This window comes from Pelodiscus sinensis, chromosome 6 (genome assembly GCF_049634645.1).
Source record: "Pelodiscus sinensis isolate JC-2024 chromosome 6, ASM4963464v1, whole genome shotgun sequence".
Lineage (NCBI taxonomy): Eukaryota > Metazoa > Chordata > Testudines > Trionychidae > Pelodiscus > Pelodiscus sinensis.
In genome coordinates, this window is record NC_134716.1 from 51636200 (window position 1) to 51656449 (window position 20250).

General features: G+C 47.0%; 1 protein-coding gene across 5 annotated transcripts in view; it reads right to left on the reverse strand.

Annotated features, from left to right (window-relative positions):
* CTXN3 (cortexin 3) overlaps positions 1 to 20250 on the reverse strand; it is a 50105-nt gene that overhangs the window by 10781 nt on the left and 19074 nt on the right. For 2 of the 5 annotated variants that reach the window (XM_075931915.1, XM_075931914.1), the window contains exon 4: positions 6160 to 6358. The exons of the other annotated variants lie outside the window; for them this stretch is intronic. The gene's annotated coding sequence lies outside the window, so the exon portion shown is untranslated. The remainder of the gene's footprint in view (positions 1 to 6159; positions 6359 to 20250) is intronic. 5 annotated transcript variants of the gene reach the window in all.

Consider the following 20250-nt stretch of genomic DNA (forward strand, 5'->3'; position numbering starts at 1 on the left):
CACTATAAACATAATTATACGGGTAGAACTCTCTCCACCCTTAATTATACTGGAAAGTGGTACAACTTTTTATGTATAGACTTTTTATGTATAAACTTTTTACAATCTTGATAATATACTCCTGTCTGTCTCCCTGTAAAATGAGCCCAATTCAAGAAAGCTTTGTGATGCCAGCAGTGATGTGGGTTATGGGGAGGTACTTCTGTGTTTTAAAGAATAAACTTTCTGCTGAACACTTATTGAATTATTTTCTCTGCAATACAGACTTTAGCCATTGTACATAAATCTGCTCCACTTCTCTTCTAGCTAAAGGATCAGCATGAATACACACAACAACCAAAAGATAAAGGCAGGATAGAAGGGACTCGTTAGATCTACAAGGAAAATGGCAAGTGGGAGGCTGTTTTACTATGTTAAACCACGTTGTATATAAGTTAAAATAACTGGAAAATATAATTTAAGAATGTCTTTCTCTTTCAGTCTGCCCTTCTTTATAGAGATGCAATTTGAAGGCAATGTTGAACCCATGTATGCACCAATTTATGGCTAATAACCATGGGGACAGAGAACCAATGAAACAGTGGGTTTGAAGATTCATTTTATCTTTTTTTATTTTGTATTTTATAAGTCTTGCAAGGAGATGGCAACAGTGAAATTCATCTAAGGCCCAATTAAGTCCATGGGAGTCTTGTCAGAGACTGGCCTTTAATGCAATGCTTGGATGCAATAGATAGCAGCAATGACGTCACTGTGCTGTAGTTACAAAAGTAACAATACTTCCCACAATTGGTCCCATGATATTTACAGTGCTTAATCCTTATATCCTTACTCTAGTTGCGCTCATACTTTACTGCACGGAGATGTACCGCAGCAACGATCTCATGATTTCTCTTTTCAACTATGGCATTGTGGAGCTGTGCTTGTGAAGGTTACATACATCATATTTGGTGGGAAAAAAAACTGTAAGAACAGTAAGGTAGAAAACTACTAAAGCCATATTAGTCAAGTGCTATACTCAAACCATCCCACTAATTAATTCTAATTATGATACTAAAAACTACAGCTTTTCTACATCTGATTCTGTTTGATGTTCAGGGGATGTTCTTGGTGTTCTTTTATTAACAGGTCTAAAGGTATTCTTTTCAGTTAGCTGTTTAGCATTGCACAACCTTCCTACATGGCTACAAAATATTAAAATGTCATCCAGAAAGCCAATGAAACCACAGCATCAAAAGTTACCATGAATCCTCCACATCACTGGAAGAATCCTAATAATTTTGACTTACTCTTCACCCTACAATGTCACCCTAAATGAGCTCTGTGCCACTGATGGATCTGAACATCACAGAATATTTAAAACATGCTGTATAAACATGCCTAGAGAAGTTTCTAAAATATGAACGCAAGTATGACACTGCCAATGCTAATGGCACCGACTGACAGAATCTTAGACAGAATCTTAGAGCAAGGGAATGAAAGAAAAAAAAAACCTCAATAGCCCATTTATCACCAGCTCCTTTTCTCAAATACTTGGAGATTGCAGATTATTTTGCAGTTAGAATCTACTGCATGTGAATTAACTAAAAGAACATGCTAATGGCTTGCTCTTGGTCTATTGCTCATTACCATGCATCTTGGCAGACTGGCCACATTGGTCGAGAATTTTTTGCAAGAATAGCTTGCAGATGATAAATGCAGTTTCTGTAAAAAATAAAAAACTTCCTCAAAAAATGCATGGGGCTCTGACGAAGTGGGTCTTTGCCCACGAAAGCTTATGCTCCTACACTTCAGTTAGTCTATAAGGTGCCACAGGACTCCTCGTCGCTTTTGCAGATTCAGACTAACACGGCTACCCCTCTGATAAAGTTCTAGTAATGTCACACCCTTAAGTCCTCTGTAGAACTGATTTTGAAGAGCAGATCTGTATAATTATAGATCTACTTTCTATACAGTACTCCCATTTCTTCCCAGGTAGACAGCTATGGCTCATATGGATACATTTATTCTCTCTATTTATATCTTTCTAACTCAGATACTGCTCTCTCTGGAGCCAGGGGGGAACAATAGATCAGTGTACTTCTAAATTAAACCAACCTGTGTTTAATGTTCTTTTCCTATCCACATATGGAAAATCTATTACCGTTTTGCTAACACCACAAGTCTCACAACAGTTGGCATTTTATTAAAGCCCCAGATTCCTGGAGTCAGGTGACTGTATTTCAGCTTTCATTAAAAAAAATCCATATGACTGCAGAGAAAAGCTTCAAAGTGAGAACCTGAAAAGAATCAGAAAACATAAGACAAATAGAAAGAACCCCAAATTAATTATTTTGAAAATCTCTGATTTTAAGCCATTTGGGAGAACAAGGGATGGAAGGAGCTGATTATGGATTTTTGAATGTGTGGACTTGGCGGTACTGTATTAGTCCCTGTTATAGCCTAAAAGATCTTTTTGCAGCAATCACAGAATCATAAAAGTATAAGACTCCTTGAAAGTTCATCTACACCAACCCACTGCACCGAGGTAGGGTCAAGTAATCTGAGGCCTTTCCTGACATGTGTTTGTCCAATTTGTTCTTAAAAACCTACAATGAGAGGGATTCCACAGCTACTTCTGAAGCCTATTCCAATGCTTAATTACAATTCTGGGTAGTTTTTTGTAATAGCCAACCTAAATCCGTTGCAATTGTTCCCTTTGCTCCCCCTGTTGGTGAGCCTGCTAAACACAGCAACCAAAATTAGATCAAAATATTACTATTGATAGGAGACTGGACTCACAGGCATCAGGTATAACAGGTGCGGGAAGGCACAGCCTTCCCAAACTGCCAGCCTGGCCCCACCCATATTCCACCCCCAGACCACCTGCTATAGGTGTACAGGGGGCGGAGTGTTGCTGCCCCCAGTGCCTGCTCTAACAGTACTCCTAGCTGGGGAAGCTGGGGCCACCCACCGCCCACCCTCTCTATGCTCTGGGGTCAGAGAGGCTGGGGCATGCCCTCCTCCTCTCTCCATGGTAGTGGGGGGTACGCAACATGATGCCCTGTCTCACCCTGGTAAGGAGGGCGGGGAGGCAGCTTGGGTTCCATGGGGGGCTGGGCCTCAATGGAAGGGCCGGGACTGGGGACTTGCCTCCCCCACCCCTACCTTCACCAGCTGCCCATGACTGGACTATTATGTACCCCTATTATGTATCACAGGCAGAGAATAGGAGGGATGACGGAACACCGAAGCCAGCGGCCCCCACAATAGCAAGGAAACAATAGTTTAAATATAACAGACAATCCTACTGAGTTAAGTGAAGAGGGTAAGACATTAAAGCCACATTTTAAACTGAATTTATTCTGGATATTGTTCTATTCTCCTTTCCTAGTTGACCTGACTTGATCATTTTATAGTAGCTTAAACAGACACCACTTTTCTACCAACAAGCATAAAAATACAGCAATGAGACCTCTCTAAATCCTCCTTATGCGGTTGTTATCTACTAAGGATCTTAAAATTTGGTTCAAGTAGATATGGGCAGGAGTGGCCCGTGGCTGTAGGCGGACTCGACCGCCGCCCAGGGTGCCCGATGATGATGTCACGGGGCACCCGCCGATTATGCCAGTCCATTGATGGCCCTGCAGGCGGGGGCACTGATCACGCACTCTGCCTGGGCGCCAGCTGCTACAGCTGGCCTCGGGCTGCTCCTGAATATGGGAGTCACATTCCATCTTTTCACTAAGAATTTCTGTATACAGAGAAAGTTGAGAGACAAAGAGGACGAGAATCACCATTGGGGTGAGAGGAACATGATTAGAAGTTATCAACGAGCCAAGATTTTCTAAGAGGTTATGAAGCATTGTCTTTCATCTTTGTCCCTATTAAATTTAAGCAGATATTGTCTAGGAAATCATATTGTCATTTTCAAACACTATTCAGAAACAATTCAATTATGGCATTTCTATAAAAATCAACCAAAATTTCTCCAGTTGCAAATCACATTGAGTTTACCACTTTGAAGGCATGTCTACACTAAGAAATTATTTCAAAATAACATATTGAAATAACTCCCCAAATAATAATTTCAAAATAGCATGTCCACACTATGGGAAAGCCTCGAAATTAGTCTGAGGCAGGCTCTGCTAATGTGGATGTACTACCTCAACTTAGAGCCCCAGGAAGCAATGGGGAGTAGTTTGAATTACTCTGGGGATTAGTTATTTCAAAATAGCGGCACTAGAGTATGCACACTAACATTATTTTGAAATAACTCTTTCAGAATTAGCATTATTCCTCATGGAAAGTGGGTGTTGTTATTTTGAAATAACCAGCCCCTTATTTGGAAATAATGGGCTTGGTAGTGTGCACTCTCCACCTGTTCCAAGTGCTACAGGAGAGAACCTTAATCCGAAGTGTTATTCAATACACTAACTCATTGCAGCATGACAATTCAAAAGCTGTACTTGCATATTATGCTGCAGTACTGATTCTCCACTTAATTTGCACTCTTTGCTTATGCTGTGGGGGTATAAAAAAAAGGGGAAGTGGGAGCTCATTATAAAACCAACTGAATTTACTTTATTTGCATTCCTCTGTTTGTTTTAATGTAGTGTGAAAGTGAGACCTAGCACAGCACAGCACAGCACACTTCTGCTGACAAAACAAAGATTATTGTAAAAAAATATTAAACATTTCTGGTTTTCCCTCTCTCGGAAAACATAACAGTTTATGCAAATTGCTATGTACAATTCTAAAAACACTGCAGCAGGGATAAATGCTTGTTGCACTTAACAGAGTACTAGACAACCTATGATAGACAGCTCTGGAAGAAAACAAGTACTTAAAATTACAGCTCACAGGGTCATGGCAAAGTAAAAGGGCTTGAATACTTCAATTTTTTCATGAGTATATTTTATTAACCAATAGACTAGCAACGTGAAATTTTACTGCTTTTAGTTAGATTATTAAAATACTGAATTAGGGTCTATATCCTTACAGAAAGCATTAAGGGGTATTAAATAAAAACTATGATTTTGCTTAATATATTCAAATTTTGTCAGCTAGTGTTCTTTGAAGCAGCATTTTATATCCAAGGGACAGTTAATAAAGTGACAGCACTGAATACACTTTATTGTTTAAAAAAATACAAGTCTTCCCTAACATTGCTAAATCCCTGAAAGTAATTTCAGAATAATATAAACAGTTTGTAGCCTAAAACAAGAATATAAGTAGATGAGAGAGAGGTTAAGGGGCAAAACACTGACTTTTCTACTATATGATTTTTGTCCTAATTTTCAATAACTCAGTAGAACAGACAGCTACAGCTCAGAAGTGAGATGGTATTGTCTTAGTGTAGTTAATTTGCCTGCCCAGAGGGGTTCCTCCTCCTCCGGGTCAGTGGGCGGCCACTCCGGCCCACTACACTGCCCCGTTAAGGCAAGCCCCAGTTCACGCCCGGCCTTCGTTCAGGCGGGCGGCACAAACACTGTCCGTATCTTTACCCACGCCCAACCCTGGTTCAGGGTGGGCAGCCAGTTCACCATGTCTGTTTGGGGTTCGGCTAAGCCCTGGTTCAGGGCGTGCAATAGGCACACCAGAGTCAAGTTTACAGGTGGGCCAGGCCCGAGTTCAGGGCAGGCCCGCAACCAAACACCGTTACAGATAGGTCCAGCCCTCGTTCAGGGCAGGGCAACCCACAGCCACAGCCAGTTAGACCAGGCCCCTGGTTCGAGGCATGGCAGCAAACAAACCTTGTCAGTTAAGAGCGAGCCAGGCCTTGGTTCAGGGCATGGCAGCAAACAAACACAGAGTCAGTTTGGGAAGGCCCTGGCCCTCAGTCCGGGCAGGCAACAAACAAACAATCACAGTCAGTTGTGAAAGGACCTGGCCCTCAGTCAGGGCAGGCCAACAAAAGCAGGTTGGGAGCTCCTTGTTCAGGAGGATTTCAGGCTACTTGCCTGTGACAGTGGCGAGGAGGGAGACTGCCACCCAGCAGGTGGGTGGCAGGGGGGGTGCAGGCCCGCCCACTCCACTGCACCCCAGCCCAGGGCCCTAGGAGCACCAATGCAGGCTGCTATGGCTCAGCGCGGGGCTCCAGAATGAAACGCGCTGGACTTGGGGCCTTTAACAGACCCCACTAACCTCTGGGCCACTTCCATTCTCCCCCTCGGTTGGTACCTGGGTGTCGGGCGGCAGAGGCAGGGAGTACAGGAGGGTCTCATCCCACCGGAGCGGTCCAGTCCAGTCCTTTGCCACTTGCAGGTCAGTGGAGCTCAGCTGGGATCCTGGTGCTGGCAGTGTCGAACAGCTGGGCCAGGCCTCAGGGTCAAGGTCCGGGGGAGTCCTGGGCGGCGCCTCCGGTCAAAGTTGTATTTGCCTAGTTTATTGATAAGAATATCATGCGAGACCATATCAAATGCCTTACTAAAGTCTAGGTATACCACATTTACCGCTTCTCCCTTATCCACAAAACTCGTTATCCTATCAAAGAAAGCTATCAGATTGTAAAGAACAAATCATGTCAAACCAAAGTCATGCTGGCTGTTCCCTATCACCTTGCCACCTTCCAAGTGTTTACAGATGATTTCCTTAACTACTTGTTCCATTATCTTCCCTGGATCTGGCAAATAAATATCTTGCAATGCTGTCTATAACAATATCATGTGACTCTTCTCACTTTCAGATAACATTGTAAATAAGGAGGCAGCATTATCTCCTGCGTAGGTTTGAGCCATTGTCTGTACAAGAAGTAGGACAGAGTGGACTTTCTACACTCAAAAGTTTTACATTGTTTTATTTTTGAATGCAGGTTTTTTTTTAGATAATTCTATATTTGCAAGATCAACTTTCATAAATAAGAGACTGCACTGCAATACTAGTACAAGTTGATTTGAAAAACTGTACAATACCAATATTTGTAACACATAAATATAAAGTGAGCACTGTACACTTTGTATCCTGCATTATAATCGAAGTCAACATATTTGAAAATGTAGAAGGCATCCAGAAATATTTAAATGAATGTTTTTCTAATATTAACTGCATGATTGAGTGATTAATCATAATTAATTTTTAATCACTTGACAGCCATAGAAATTATATATCAAAAGAAATATTTAACATTATTAGTTGTACCCACATAAGGGAAACCTATATACTTTTGTCATAATTTGAGTAAAACACTTGAGTCTGGTTTTTATTAGTCACATAGTAGCTTTCCTTTGAATGGCCTTTAATATATTAATTAAAAATTAGTTAGACGGGTCCCATAAGGAAGCTGGATGTTCTATAATGACACAAACAGAGAAAAGTATGCCAGCAAATGTATAAATAAATCTTAAAATGGTATAGCACTTAAGAAAGCCTTCTTAGTCCTTACTCTGCTTTATATGCCAACATAATCAATCCATCACTAGTACAAGTCCATCTAAATATTTATATCCTTTGACCTTATAACCACTAACACAAGAGTGTAATTCATAAACATTTCTATTCTGAGCAACAGTCATTTGTACAGCCTTCTCCCATATTCTACTTCAGTCATCTTACATCTTAGTTGAAGTCTATCCTATCCTGTTTGGAATTGTAATGTAGAATGCAAAATTGTCAGCAAAGGACCTAACAACATTTTACCTTGGATTTGAATAACTAAACTTTTAGGAAGTTAGTGCTGTCAGGACCATTCATGTGTGAGCATGCTCTTCACCTCCCCAGTTCTCTCCCACAGCCTCCACTAGCTCAGCCTCCAGCACTGGCAGGCTTGTTGGGTGGGAGGGATTATCCTATTCTTCTAACCTCCAGCTAGGAGGGGCTATTGTGCTTCTTCTTTCTGTAAGAAAGAATAAAACTCTAAAGACCAACCCTCACCATTAAAGCCTTAGGGAAAAAAATTCACATGGGCTGGGGTGGCTGGGAAGTACAGCTACATAGAGAACACATGGACTGGCTTTGATAGGGACAGGGTAACACATGATCTGGAGGTTGCAGATGAACCAGGCTCATATAGGATTAAACATAAACTGGAAGTGACAGTGTAACATTTCAGATTGAAAGAAGGAGGAAAAGGACTAAGTGGTAAAGAGACCGAAGGAGGTGGAGATTCCAAGGAAAAAGAATTGAGAAAGAAACACAGATTTAACTGAGAATGAGTGAGTGACAGAGAGAGAGATAAGGAGTCTAGAGTGGGAAACATTTGGGGATATAACACCGTGACATCTGCTACCTTGAAAAGAGAATAAGTAGACGATCCCAGAAGCTCTCAAAAGGGCCCATCACCCCGGGATTCTCAAATAAGAGACTAATCGTAAGTCCCAAAACTAAAGTATTTTGGAGGGCAGCTTCATTGCCCCATAACAGCAGAGAGAAAAATCAAACACGTGCCTTTTTTCCCTTGTCTATAATATATGCAACTGCATCAGAAAGTTAACTTCCATTCTAATAACAAAAGAAAAGGATGGAAGGTTTGAAGGCATCTACTCTTGTTCTGGTCACCCAAAGAGGCCTGGATAAAAAATACAAAGAGAAGATGGAATATGTCTGATACTCTCAATATAAAAATAAACAGAAATAAACCTTTTTCTGGGAATCTCTTGTCTACATCACAAAACAGCACAAAAGGCATTTTTTTCTTTTGGTGTGAGGCACAAGCTGGAGGAATGGACCAAAATTGCTGTCTGCCTCAGCTTGCAGCTATAACATTGCACTGGGTTTAAAAAGTCACCCCTAGATGCTTTGCTTCTCACTCTAGTTTAATGCAGACATTGGAAAGGCACTGTAGGGAATTCTACACTGTGGATGACTGCAGTGAATACTTAAAATACTCTCATAGGAGTGTTTCACATTTCATTGTTTACCATCACTAAGCCTTTACCAACCCAAGCACACCACAGTACAGCATTTTGGTGACAATGGAATTCCAGCTTAGGAAATCTGGAATATAAAAACTGCTTTAACAAAAATATCAATATAATTATATCTTCATTATAAAGGAATGCTAAATGACTGTACAGCTTATGAAAGAAATTGACTTGACAGAATTGGAGACAGAAACTATTTGTTTCAGGCAGGCATAGCACTGACAGCAGTACAGCAAGCATCCCTACACTGCTCCATCAATGTGTCTTAACCCTGTTCATGGAAGAACATCTGTTGGGATGAGAAAGTGTTTCAGCTTTCATACCCATTCAGTCCTGAGAGCCATCCAATGAAGTGGGACATCCAACTCATTTAATAATAGAAGAGGTTATTTACCTCATAACTGTAGTTCTTCGAGATGTGTTGCTCATGTCCATTCTGATTAGGTGTACGCGCGCCGCGTGCACGGATTCCGGAGCTTTTTTCCCTTAGCAGTATCCATAGGGCCAGCAGGGAGCCCCCTGGAGTGGCACCGGTATACCGGTGCATATATACCCATGTTGGCCCCTCCACCCCCTTAGTTCCTTCTTGCCGGCTCCTTCCGACACGGGGAGGTGGGTGGGATGCAGAATGGACATGAGCAACACATCTCGAAGAACTTCAGTTACGAGGTAAATAACCTCTTCTTCTTCTTCGAGTGCTTGCTCATGTCCATTCAGATTAGGTGAATCCCTAGCCGTGTCCCCCCTCCGGAGGCGGGGTCGGAAGGTAACTAACTACCCAATTATCCTTCTGCAGATCTCAGAACTGCCCTCCCGATGGCAGCATCCTCCCTGGCCAGTTGCGTAATCGCATAATGCTCCGCAAAAGTATGTGCCGACGACCAGGTTGCTGCCCTGCAGATTTCCAATATCGGCACATGGGCAAGGAACGCCGCCGACATTGCCTGGGCTCTCGTGGAATGTGCTGTTATGCGCGGCAGTGACCTACCCATGCCCTCGTAGCATAGCCGAATGCAGGAAGTAATCCACGAGGATATACGCTGCGCTGAGACTGGCAACCCACTCATTCTTTCCGCCACTGAAATAAACAATTGAAATGACTTGTGAAACCCTTGCGTCCTGTCTATGTAAAAAGCCAACGCCCTCCTAACATTCAGGCAGTGCAAAGCCTGTTCCCTGGGTGATGCGTGTGGCTTGGGGTAAAAAACTGGTAGGTAAATATCCAGGGAGAGATGGAAATGCGAAACAACTTTGGGAAGAAACCCGGGTGTGGACGCAACCTCACCTTGTCTTTAAAGAACACCGTGTAGGGCGGTTCTGAAGTCAGCGCCCTAAGCTCTGACACCCTCCTGGCTGAGGTAATGGCCACGAGGAAAGCTACCTTGTAGGACAAGTGCTTCAGACAGCATGACACCAGAGGCTCAAAAGGCGGCTTCATAAGGGCAGTCAGGACCAGGTTAAGGTCCCAAGTCGGGACCGGCGGTCTCTCATAAGGCATCATCCTGTCAATTCCCTTCAGAAACCTCTTAACCATGGGATTAGCAAAGATAGACCTCTGACCCTCCCTGGTGTGAAAAGCCACTATAGCTGCCAGGTGTACCCTCAAGGAGGCTGTGGCCAAGCCCTGTTCCCAAAGATGGAGGAGGTATTCCAGGACAGTCGGGACCGCCCCTTCACCTGGAGCGAGCGTTCTGCCCCCTAGCCATGAGGTAAATCTCTTCCATTTAGCCTCGTAAAGGGCCCTAGTGGACGGGACAGTCGGGACCGCCCCTTCACCCGGAGCGAGCGTTCTGCCCCCTAGCCATGAGGTAAATCTCTTCCATTTAGCCTCGTAAAGGGCCCTAGTGGACGGCTTCCTGCTCTCTAACAGCACCTCCTGGACTGCTCTGGAGCAGGCTCGCTCCATAACCGAGAGCCACTGAGGAGCCACGCCGCTAGGTGCAGAGATGACAGGCTCGGGTGAAGTGCTATTCCAGCCTCACAGCTCTGTGTGATTAAGTCCGGCACGAGAGGTAGTCTGAGTGGTCCCTCCAAGATCAGATCCAACAGGGTGGTGAACCAGTGTTGACGAGGCCACACTGGCGCTATCAGGATGGCCTGGACCCTGAACCTCTGCACTCTGATGAGTGTCTCGTGGATCAGGGGAAACGGGGGGAAGGCATAGAGTAGGCCCCTGGGCCACCTGATCTGCAGCGCATCGCCCCGAGAACCCAGACCGTGCCCCATGTACGAACAGTACTCCCTGCACTTGGCATTTCTCAGTGTCGCAAACAGGCCCAGACGGGGAGACCCCCACCTCTGGAAGACCTCGTGAAGTATGTCCCGCCTTAGCACCCACTCGTGTGCCTGAATCAAACGGCTGAGCCTGTCCACTAGCCCGTTCCTGGTTCCCGGGAGGTGAGAGGCCTCTAGGCAAATGCCGTGGGCTACACACATTTCCCACAGATCTAGGGCTTCCCGGCACAGGGAAGAGGAACGCGCCCCACCCTGCTTGTTGATATAAAACATGGCCGTAGTGTTGTCTGTCAACACCACCACCACTCTGTTCTGTAAGTGGGAAAGGAACGCCCTGCAGGCCAGCCTGACCGCCCGCATCTCTTTGATATTTATATGGCAGGGAACCTCCTCTGGTGACCACATACCTTGCGTCCTGAGGCTACCCAGGTGTGTTCCCCATCCCACGTCTGAAGCCTCCATGACCAGCTGCGCCGACAGGGATACTCTGGTGAATTGGACTCCCACACACACTGTGCCCTTGTCCTTCCACCAGTCTAGCGAGCAAAGAATGTCCGGAGGTATAGTCACTACTGCATCTAATGGTGACCTCAAAGGGTGTGCGCTACTTTGAGCCACCCATGCAATGGGCGCATGCGCAGCCTGGCGTGTTGGATCACATAAGTACACACCGCCATGTGGCCTAGGAGCCTCATACAGGTCCTTGCTGTTATAGTTGGAAACTCCTGCAGCTCTGCTACCAACGAGCGGATAGCCAGGAATCTGTCCCTCAGTAGAGACGCCTTCCCTGAGGGCGAGTCTAGATGGGCCCCCAGAAAATCTATCACCTGCGTGGGGTCTAATGACAATTTGGCATCGTTTATGAGGAGGCCGAGGCTCCCGAACAATGGCCTTGCCCGTGTGACGTGATCTATCACCTGTTCTCGAGACATGCCCCTTATCAGCCAATCGTCCAGATATGGGAACATTTGGACCCTGTGTCGCCGCAGAAACGCGGCTACCACCATCATACATTTAGTAAAAACCCTCGGGGCTGTATACAGCCCAAATGGGAGGACCGTAAACTGGAAATGGTCCTATCCCACCACGAACCATAGGAACTTTCTTTGACCCGGAAAAATCGAAATGTGGAAGTAGGCATCTTTGAGATCCAGAGCAGCATACCAGTCCCCCTTTGGGAGCGATGGGATGATGCAAGCCAGTGTCACCATCCTGAACTTTGCTTTCCTTATGAAGGCGTTCAGGTTTCGGAGGTCTAATATGGGACGTATGCCCCCTTTCACCTTGGGTACTAGGAAGTAGCGGGAGTAGAAACCCTTTCCCCTCATTTCTGGGGGCACTCTTCTATAGCCCCTAGCGACAACAGGTTGGACACCTCCTGCCAAAGGAGTGTCTCGTGAGAAGGGTCACTGAAGAGGGAAAGGGAGGGAGGGTGGGGGGCAGGGTAGGAAAGGAAGGGGATAGTATACCCCTGCTTTACCAGGTCTAGGACCCAGCGGTCCGATGTGATCTTTATCCGTTCCTGGTAAAAGAGGGAGACACGGTCCCCAAAGAGTGGATAGGTAGGTGCGACGGGTACTCTGCTCTCTGGCGTACCGTCAAAATGAGGGCTTAGTTTGGTGGCCGGGTGACGGCCCTGTGCCTCTCTCGGAGTCTGACCGAGGGCCCCTACGCGTAGGCCTTCCAGCCAAGCAGGTCCAATTTCTTGGGCTCTTTCACCTTTGGGGTAGGACCTGGGGGCCTTGACGCTCTTTCTGCCCCATGGCCTGCACTACTATCGATCCCAGCACCGGGTGGTTGAACAGATGCTCGTGCCCTGCTTGGGGTACGTAGTACCGCCTCTCGACCCCCTTTTGGGTCGGCGCAATGGAGGCTGGCATCTGCCACAGGGTTTTCGACAGTTTGTCCACCATTTTATTCAGTGGAAGCACCACTCAACCAGGGCCCGTTGCCGCCAAAATATCCACCATAGGATCTTGGTCCTCGTGGACCTCCTCATGCTGGACCGCTAGGTTGACCGCCAACCTTCGGAGCAGCTCCTGGTGCACCCTTGCGTCCATTGAACGGGGCTGAGGTGCGGAGTCCACCAGAGCATCGTCCGGTGATGACGACGAGAACTCTCTCAGGGGGACTACCTCCTCCTCACCGAGCTGCGCCTCCGGTTCCCCTTCGGCCGAAAAGTCCATATGGGCCGAGCCCGGCTGGGTCGTAGCCTCCTGCCCTTGACCAACTACCTGAGGTCTAGGCATCGTCGCCATGGACGGGCCGTCTCCAGGCGGAGGGGCTCTTAATGGGGTGGCTGATGGGGTGCTACTCCTTCGGGACGACCGTAGGAGGAAGCCCCTGGGCCTGGTGGTAAGCCCAGGGCATCCAGAATGTCCACTGGGGTTGTCCCTGCCACTGCTGCTGGTCTGCTGATTCCCGGTGACTTGATCTAACCGATGAACGAGACCTATGGTGGGATCGGGACCTGTAAGATGACCGGGCTGATGTCACCGATTCAGCCTCGGACTCCGACGAATAGTCTGATGCCGACCGGAGGGGGGGAAGGGGGCGAGGACGCTTGCACCCTTCGCTGCGCCGCCATGGCCGATGGCTTGCCCCTGTGTTCCACATGCGCTGCCGGCGGGGGCATAAGTGGAGGCACTTGCTGCGGTGGTACCGTGCCCAGCTGCATTTGGTAGGCCGGTAAGTATCCAACCGGTGCCGCCACGTGCTGTGGCACCGCAGTCTGCTGCTGAGTTGGCGCTCCCAGGGTGTGAGCTGGGATCAGTGCAGGGAGAGGCAGCAGCGCCAGTGCCGTGCGGGGCACCGGCTGTGGTGCCGTAGTCGGCACATAATACGGTGCGGGGCCCTGCACCACCCACAGGCCCGTCTGCGGTGCTGGCCCCTGCACCGGTGCCGTAAAGGCCATCGGGTGCCCAGGTATCGGGGCTGTCGGTGCCGCAAGCGCACTTGCTCCTGGTGCCACTACCGGTGCTGCCAGGTAGGGGCTCGGAGTCGAGGCCGGTGTTTGTCCCAGCTCCGGTGCCAGTGTTCTTGCCGGCACCAGAAATTGCTGTTGGTGCTGGGCCGAGACCTGCACCTTGCCCAGAAAGTCCCACGGCCTGGCTGCCATAGCCTGCTGGGGAGCGCTTGAGCCTGGCGCCGGCACGGTCCAGACCCTCTCCTTCCTCTGCGGCCATCTCAATGAGGTCCTGGGCCACCTCGAAAGTTTCTGGGGTGGAAGGACGACGGGCCTCCTCTATCCCCGTGCGCTGCTCCGGGCTCTTGCCCTTGTCTGGGCTGTGCCTCTTCTTCGAGGCCTTAGAAGACAGGTGCCCCTCCTTAGGGCGCACCTTCTGGGCACTCCTCTCTGCTGAGCATCCCCTCGAGCCCTTGGAGCCCCTCGGCACTGGGGACTGCGATCTGTGCCTCGGTGCCTTGTCAGCCTCAGACTGGTGCTTGGCCGACACGGGTGCCACCGACGGCGCGCTGCGAAAGGAGTGAGGGCGCTCCTTGCCCTGGGGCTGCAGTGCCGACTCCATTAATAGGAGTTTCAACCGGGAGTCCCTCTCCTTCTTGGTCCGGGGCTTAAAGCTCTTACAGATAGAGCAGCTTTCGGCTCGATGGGCCTCTCCCAGGCACTTCAGACAGTCGGAGTGGGGATCTCCACAGGGCATAGGTTTAGAGCAGGAAGCACAGGGTTTGAAGCCCTGGGGCCCTGGCATGCCCTCCCCTCACAGTGAGAGTCCCGCTGTGCTCCCCTATCTAACTAATCACACTATGTACAGTACTTAACTTCTTAATTAGATAAAACTTCAAATAGAACTATAATACAACAAATAAAGGAAATACAACTGCTAAGAGATAGGCTAACAGCCTGAAAGCATGCTCCAAAGGAACTGAGGGGGTGGAGGGGCCAGCAGGGGTATATATGCACCAGTATACTGGCGCCACTCCAGGGGGCTCGCTGCTGGCCCTATGGATACTGCTAAGGGAAAAAAGCTCCGGAATCCGTGCACGCGGCGCGTGTACACCTAATCAGAATGGACATGAGCAAGCACTCGAAGAAGAACTTGCACATGCAGGGCCATCCTTACACTTTATGGGCCCTACGCAACTGAGCCCTGACCTCCGCACAACTGGAGCTCAGGGCTTCCTTCCCCACCCCACTTCTATTAGACATCTGGGGTGACGCCTCACTGTGTGGCTTCTACCTGGGTTTGAGGCATTCCATAGGGCTGGATAAGAGCTGCAGAGACTGAGGGCTCCTCTCTGCTCTGAATCTGGGAGAAGGGAACCCTCACTAGCACTGGGCTGAGGGAGGCAGGGAGAAGCTCTATTGCTGGTAAGAGAGAGCAGCTGGGAGAAGGAGCTGGACAGGTACCAGGCAACAAAGGTGATCAGAGCGGTCCTCATGCATACAAGCACACATGCCACAAATTTTCACTTTCCCTACACAGCCACATATTTTGCATATGCATTGGGACTGCCCTGTTCACATGGCAACTACAGTTTTTGGTCTGCTTTGAAAATAAATTAATTTCACCAAATGATATTAATAGGTAACAGGTTTAAAAACAAACAAAAAGTAGTATTGTGTAAAAAATACAAGTCAACCTGTGGAACTCCTTGCCAGAGGATATTGTGAAGGCCAACACTAAAACAGAATTTAAACAAGAACTAGATAAGTTAATGAAGGATAGGTCCCTGAATGTCTATGAGCCAGAATGAGCAGGAATGGTATTCCTAGCCTCTGTTTGCCAGAAGCGGGGACTAGGTGACAGGGGATGGGTCACTTGATGATTACCTGTTCCGTTCATTCCCTCTGGGGCACCTGGACCTGGCCACTGCTAGATACTGGGTTAACTGGACCTTTTGCCATTCTTATGCTCTTAATGGTGACCTGGAAGTGAAAGGCTGAATTATTCCAATTGTGGCTCCCTGAAACAAACAGTTCTTACTAGAATTTTAAATGTAACATGCAGTATATATGATATTCAGTCAAAACTATGGTTGGTTTAACCAACATATTTAACATACGTAAAAGAAGTTTTCACAGTTCAGGGAAATGGTAGCTATATTACACCTCAGGGTACCCATTCAACGCTCCTAACTCCTCTTTTTTCAGCAGAGACCCACATCTCTCTCCCTCATGGTTGGAGTTTTTCCAGGCTTCATAGTTGCCTGCCTACATTTTGCTAGCTAATAAGCTTATCAGAGCTTGTCCTACAACTCCAACAAGAGCATTGTTCATTCAAGCCTCATCATGGCAGTTTTCTGTGGTTATGAGTACATAACATCCGTGGGTGAGAATTACTGTTATGAAGAAGAGGTTAGTCTTTCCTTTATACGCAACGGGCCTTTGATCTTGAAGCACCAGAAACAGGAAGCCAACAAGCAGTGCCCCTCTCCTTTGGATGCAACTTCAAAAGGCTGGGCTTTTGCATAACTGGAGTGGAAGTTGGGAATTTGCATTTGCCTCCCACTTGAGAAGTTACATAAGTGAGCCCACAGTTATACATAAAGCGTTCATTTAATACAGCATACACTTGTGGCCAACCACAAGCACTCACTATGAGACTTCCTCTGTGCACCCTAGTGTTTAATGGGGCAGCCCTGGGGCTCACTAGGAACTCTGTTACTATCATCACACCCTCCCACTTGCAAGAGCTTCAAAATGTGCAAGTTGTGGATATTTGTTTTAAGACATGAAAAAAAAAAACCCCACAGGAATTGGCAACTCCTGTGACAGCCATGACGAATATATAACCTTAAGGCTTCATCCTGCAACTGACATCAATCAGCCTTATTGTGCCATCAGTTTTAATAAAATCAGCACTTTTTAAGCAGATCCTCCCACATTAGTTTCAGTCACAGACACCAATCTTCCTTCTAGCCAGGTGTTGCTCAACCCTTCCCCCACCCCTTTTTCTGATCCAGGCCCCAATCCCACTCCATCCCTTCCCAAAGGTTCCACCCCACCTCTTGTTCTTGCCCTTGCTCTGCCCCTATTCCACCCCATTCCCCAATTCTCTGCCTCTTTCTACTCCATCCCCACTCCTCTTCCTTCTTCCTGGAATCCCACGAATCAGATGTTTCTGGTGCTCCCAAAGCACAGTGAGCAAGAGGTGTAAGAGGGAGGGAAGCAGGGTAGGGGAGCATGACTGTTGGTAGGTGCTGATCGCCCACTAATTTTTCTCTGGGCATGCTCCATCACCAGAGCATCCATGGAGTTGGTAATTATGGCTCTAGTGGCATGGGTTGATCTAATACAGGGGTGGGGAACCTCAGGCTTGGGGCTGGATGCAGCCCCTAGCTTAGCCCTAACCCCCTCAGGGCTGGAGCACACAAAAATCTCCTAGGCTGGGCCCCTCTAGGCTGTGGAGTACAAGGGGAATGTGGGGAGTATCAGTCAGGGGCCAAGTTAGTGAGGGTTTTTGGTTTTTTCTTCTCACTTGTATGTGGCCCCAGATTTTTCTGTGGGTCAGTGGCTCCCAACCCCAATAAAGTCCCCCACCCCTAATCTAATGGGACAATTCAAAACAGCAAAATTACTCACATAAATGTTTGTAGGATCAAGCCTAAAGACTTTCATCTTTTTTTTTGGACCATCTTGCAACTTATTACCAGGTGTATTAAAGTGTATGAATCGTCCCTTAAAAGATAATGGGACTACTAGATGTTAATCGGCCCTGCTCTGGGATTGTGTCTTTGTTTTGATTTGTACCGTCAGTATGGAGTCATTAGGATTTACATCAATAAAATTACTTGCAATGACTTGCAGAATGGGAAGAAAGGCAATTTATAAGCAATACTACAGAAAAATAATAATCCAGAAAACCACATTGTGGGCAATATGTGCAAGCTATTATTGCTACAGCAACCTTAATTTTGCATTTGCTGACATTTTATTTCCTCATAATTGTACTATAATTACACATAGCTCCGCCTACACCCCGTTTTTCTGGAGGGAACAAAAGGAAAAATGTATTCAAGAATAAATCAATTATGCCTGATGAATAGATTTGAAAATACATTGCTTATGCTATAGAAATGCAATTTATAGTTCCAAATGTGATGCTAACAGACCACGTACCAATGCTGGCCAGGCTTTTGGCTTCAGCCAAGCACTGACAAATTCATTGGACGAGTTCATAAGATGAATATTGGACTCATCACAATGCATTTAGTGTTCAAATGTTATGGAATACTCCTAAAGTGCTACACGTATTGATTCTGCTCATAGTATCCTTATCACATGCTCTAGGGTAATATTTAAGTGTTTTATTTAAGAAATGTTTGTTCTGAAACTGCCAACCTGTTATATGGGATTGTTTCCTGATCATTAAGAGGCCCTATCAAAACTAAATGGACCCTTGTAGAACATCACAATACAAAGACTATGTTAATTGCCCCTTTGCACCAATGAAAATACTATATGCAAAAAGGGCTTGTCTCATCAGCCTGAACTCTGGAAGAAGGAAATAGAGGTGGACTAAATTTTTCATCTCTTCTGCCATCTCCATTCTCACTAAACTGAAGCTATGAAACAGAGGGTTAGGGTTAACCTGGGTTAGCCCTAAAAAAAGGAGTCACATTTTAATTGTGTAATACCTCTAGTACAGGGGTTCTCAGACTGTGGGTTGGGACCCCAAAATAGGTCATAACCCTGCATTCATGGGGTTCAGCTCACCTGGGTGGCAAAATAGTCTAGAATGCTGAAGGGGTGGAATGTGACTCCATGGTAAAACTGACGAGGAGTCCTGTGGCACCTTATAGACTAACTGAAGTGTAGGAGCATAAGCTTTTGTGGGCAAAGGCCCACTTCGTCAGATGCATGTAGTGGAAATTTCCAGAGGCAGGTATAAATATGCAGGCCAGGATAAATATACCTGCCTCTGGAAATTTCCACTACATGCATCTGACGAAGTGGGTCTTTGCCCACGAAAGCTTATGCTCCTACACTTCAGTTAGTCTATAAGGTGCCACAGGACTCCTTGTCGCTTTTGCAGATTCAGACTAACACGGCTACCCCTCTGATACATGGTAAAACTGTTATTGTGCTTCAGGAGTTTGCATTTGTTGGAAAGTTGGTGAGCTCTAATTATAGAACTTATAACCATCTGGGGGTGTTTGCCTTGCTTTTTGACAGTCTGCCCTGAGGGTGGCACTCAGGGTAGTGAACCACTCCAGACAGCATGGTCCTAAGCAGTTCCATAACTTAATATGCAGAACATCACAGTACTGGAACAGGGGTTCTCAAACTTCATTGCACCATGACCCCCCCAAGTAACAACAAAATTACCACATGGCCCCAAGAGAGGGACTGAAGCTTGAACTCACCAAAGACCACCATCTCAGGATGGAGGACTAGAATCTGAGCTCTAGCATCCTCATGGACACAGGAAGCTCAAGAGCTTCACCCCAGCCAGGGAGACTATAAATTGAGCCCTGCCACCCAGGACTAAAACACAAAAGTTTCAGCTTTGGCCTGGGACAGTGGCACTTAGGCTTTGGGCCTTGGCAAGTCGAAGCTGGTGATCCCATTAAACAGATCACGACCCACTTTGGGGTCCTGACCCACAGTTTGGGAACCTCTGTACTAGAGGCATTACACAACTAAAATATGACTTAATGTTCTATATTGCACATGCAGTAGAGCGGTGGTCATCAATCAGTATTTCGGGATCTACTGGTAGATCTTGGAACCTTTGATAGGTGATCCCGAGAGGTTCAGCTGGGAGGCTATCAAGTGCTGGCACTTCATCTGCCCCTCTCAGCACTGCTGTGCTGCTCCTGCCCTGTGCCTTGGAGGTGCCCCTCACCCCTAGGAGCCTCCTGCGTGTTGTGAGGTGCACAGGAAGAAGAGGAAAGGGTGATGATGTCAGGGTGTCCACCCTGTACCCCATCTCCACAGAGCAGAGGGGGTCAGGGATGCAGAGAGTTTGCTGGCTGCTTGGAGAGTGGTACAGGGCCAGGGTAAGGGTAAGCCTGCCTTAGTCCTCTGCACCACCACCCAGCAACCACGTGTGGTGAGTGGTGCCCAGCTGGAGCTTGCATTCCAAACCTTGGCCCCAGTCCTGAACCCCTGCTGCACCCCAAGCTTCTGCCCCAGCCTGATAAAAGCGAGTGAGGATGGGGGAGGGAGGATGGAGTGAACAGGGATGGGGCCTCAGAGAAGGAGTGGGAAGGA